The sequence below is a fragment of the Salvelinus sp. IW2-2015 genome, unplaced genomic scaffold (genome assembly GCF_002910315.2).
Source record: "Salvelinus sp. IW2-2015 unplaced genomic scaffold, ASM291031v2 Un_scaffold4038, whole genome shotgun sequence".
Taxonomy (NCBI): Eukaryota; Metazoa; Chordata; class Actinopteri; order Salmoniformes; family Salmonidae; genus Salvelinus; species Salvelinus sp. IW2-2015.
In genome coordinates, this window is record NW_019945310.1 from 4,602 (window position 1) to 8,435 (window position 3,834).

At 46.0% G+C, this 3,834-nt stretch overlaps 1 pseudogene; it reads right to left on the reverse strand.

The window, feature by feature from the left end:
* Nucleotides 1-2,437: 2,437 nt before the first annotated feature.
* LOC112076791 (erythroblast NAD(P)(+)--arginine ADP-ribosyltransferase-like) lies at nucleotides 2,438-3,166 on the reverse strand (annotated as a pseudogene).
* Between the last annotated feature and the right edge of the window lie 668 nt (nucleotides 3,167-3,834).

A 3,834-nucleotide genomic window follows, 5' to 3' on the forward strand; every position in this document is an offset into this window, starting at 1 on the left:
TTCCCATCTCACTCTGACCTCACAGATACAGGAAAACTTACACCCTGCTACTGTTCCCCTCCATCTCACTCTGACCTCACAGACACAGGAAACTACTAACCCGCTGCTACTGTTCATCCCTCCCCATCCACTCTGACCTTCACAGACACAGGAAACTACAACCTCGCTACTTCTCCCTCCCATCTCACTCTGATCCACAGATAACAGAAACTACTAACCCTGCTTACTGTCTCCCTCCCATCTCACTCTGACCTCACAGAACAGGAAACTACTAACCCTGCTGACTTTTCCCTCCCATCTCCTCTACTCACAGACACAGGAAACTACTAACCCTGCTACTGTTCTCCCTCCCATACCTCACTCTGACCTCACAGACACAGGAAAACTACTAACCCTGCTACTGTTCTCCCTCCCATATCACTCTGACCTCACAGCACAGAAACTACAAACCCTGCTACTGTTCTCCCTCCCATCTCACTCTGACCTCACAGATACAGGAAACTACTACCCTGCTACTGTTCTCCCTCCCATCTCACTCTGACTCACAGAACAGGAAACTACTAACCCTGCTGCTGTTCTCCCTTCCCATCTCACTCTGACCTCACAGACACAGGAAACTACTAACCCGTGCTACTGCTCTCCCTCCCATCTCACTCTGACCTCACAAAACAGGAACAACTACAACCCTGCTACTGTTCTCCCTCCGCATCTCACTCTGACCTCACAGACACAGGAAACTACTAACTCTGCTACATGTTCTCCCTCCCATCTCACTCTGACCTCACAGATACAGGAAACTACTAACCCTGCTACTGTTCTCCCTCCATCTCACTCTGACCTCACAGACACAGGAAACTACTAACCCTGCTACTGTTCTCCCTCCCATCTCCTCTGACATCACAGACACAGGAAACTACTAACACCTGCTGTCTGTTCTCCCTCATCTCACTCTGACCTCACAGATACAGGAACTACTAACCCTGCTACTGTTCGTCCCTCCCAGTCTCACTCTGACCTCACAGACACAGGAAACTACTAACCCTGCTACTGCTCTCCCGTCCCATCTCACTCTAGCACGATCACTGAGCAACGGCCGTGCGAGCTTGGGTGTCACTCTGGGAGGGACACAAACTACTAACCCTGCTGCTGTCTCGTGGTGACGGACCCAGGATGAGGCAAGGAAACGACGTAGACCCTGTGCTGTTCGTCCCGTCCCGATTGGCGTCACGGACGTACCTCACGAGACACAGGAAAATACTAACCCGTCGGGCGGTCCCTCCATCTCACTCTGACCTCACGAAGGAAAGAACGACCCTGCACTGTTCTCCTCCCATCTCACTCTGACCTCACAGACCACAGGAACTTACTAACCCTGCTACTGTTTCTCCCCCCCATCTCACTCTGACCTCACAGACACAGGAAACTACTAACCCTGCTAGTTTCTCCCTCCCATCATCACTCTGACCTCACAGATACAGGAAACTACTAACCCGGCTTGTACTGTTCTCCTCCCATGTCACTCTGACCTCACAGACACAGGAAACTACTAACCCTGCTACTGTTCTCCCTCCCATTCACTCTGACCTCCACAGATAACGGAAACTACTAACACCTGCTACTGTTTCCCTCCCATACCACTCTGACCTCACAGACACAGCAAACTACTAACCCTGCTACTGTTCTCCCTCCCGCATCTCACTCTGACCTCACAGATACAGGAAACCTACTAACCCTCTACTGTTTCCCTCCCATATCACTCTGACCTACAGACACAGAAACTACTTAACCCTGCTACTGTTCTCCCTCCATCTCACTCGACCTCACAGACACAGAAACTATAAACCCTGCTACTGTTCTCCTTCCCATCTCACTCTGCCCTCACAGACACAGGAAACTACAAACTCTGCTACTGTTCTCCCTCCCTCTCTCAATTCATTTCAAAGCCATGACTAAGTGTCATTACTTGTACAAACTACTGTATGTTGAATAATGTGTAAGAATGACCACGTTAGCAACAATCTCACTCAGATGGGATGATTGGAGCTTCAGGTTATCTTTGGCTATATCTTATTTAAATCGTGAGTATATTTATAGCCTATTTTAATTATTACCTTGAGAACAAACACATTTTCTTCAAGTGAGATGAAATTCATCTCTTTATATGGATGTACAGGAAGTAGATAATTAGGATAGGAGATGTAATATTGCTTTTTAATTATAGGTTTTAGCAAAAGCTGCAGTGCACATGACAACAAATGCCAATTCACTGGCAGAAGAAATGTTAACATCTAAACAAACGATGTGGGAAACATTTACAACAGGATAGGTCTGACAATCTGAAATTTGGAAAAGCTCCGCTAATGTTTTTGTATTTCCTGATTTGTGGGCGGAGCGACGGTGGACGGGATGCCAGGGGTGCAATAAAAACTGCTTCATATTTGACTGAAAGCAGAACAACTGTGTTGCTGTTTTGATTTTATTCTCCTTGGTGAGTGTTCCAAACCATCTTGCATTTCAGGTCACTTTTCCTTTCTTAGTACTCTCCAGCTTGTAGACGACGTCACACCAGAGGTCTTTCTTGTCTTTTCTCTTCATCACCTTGGTGATTTTGAACAACCTCGTAGGGGGGAATCAACACTTTCTTCATCCTGGAGCTGAGAGTACTTCCCAGTGGGCACCAAAGTAGGTAGCGATCTCAAAACAGGATTTAGTTCCAAAGCGTCTTAGTCAATTTTCTTGTCTAAAGAGCTCGAGGTGAACATGTCCGAATCGCATTTTAGTATTTCGGACTCCGCGGAAAGACACGCGTTCGTTCTCGGAAGGTTTGGAAGACGCTTGTTTTCTGTTCAGGATTCGTAAGGCCATTGGTCGAAGGAAGTGCAGGGAGTGGTTACTTGAATGTTGTGCTGTAGCTTTCTTTGGGTACGAGTGGCCCGTGTGAATGACTTGTATATTTGGGTATTCATGCAATACCCTTGATTGCCAGGAAATAGGTTTTAACAGTGCGCTGTTCGGTTTGGTTGTAACTGGCCTCAGCATCGGTCCAGGCCTGTTGAAATCTTTGTTATTTTGTCTCTCTTGGCAGGTAATAGTCACGCACCTTCCTGAACATCTCTTCTCCACAGCCCTTGTAGGAGTCATCAACAGAGTCTGGAGCCATGTTTAAAGGGATGTATGCATTTTAGAACCATGCAGGGAGACTGACCTTTAGTGAATGGAAGAGAGAAAAATAGACCAAAGGTATGAAACAAGAAAGCAAATACAATTATGATGAGAGACAAAATGTAAGGCTGGCCATCAGTCATAATGTCTTCACACAACTTAACTTTATCCATACTACAACTGTCCTTGTTATTTTGATCATTTTAATCACTCTCTCTCTCCCTCTTCTCTCTCTCTCTCTCTCTCTCTCTCTTCTCTCTCTCTCTCTCTCTCTCCTCTCTCTCTCTCTCTCTCTCTCTCCTCCTCTCGTCTCTCTCTCATCTCTTTCTCTCTCTCTCTCACTTCACTCTCATCTCCTCTCTGTGCTCTCGTTCATATTCAAATGCACTCAAAATAGTGTTGTATCTTACCATCTTGAGTCCACAACCCGGAGAGCCAAGCAGGAAGACACCAGCACAGAACAAGGTTAGAAGTAGTTCTGGATCGTTGCTCCTCCTCATGACTTTAACAGCACCTTTGATAAACAAACATGTAGAGGAGACATACCAATCAGCATAACAATTACCCAACATGATACAACATAGCTTGATATTATCACTATTTAAAAATTGGATAGGAGTTACTGCAATGCCACCATTTAATGAAGCCGCATTTTACAGAGATTACAATGAG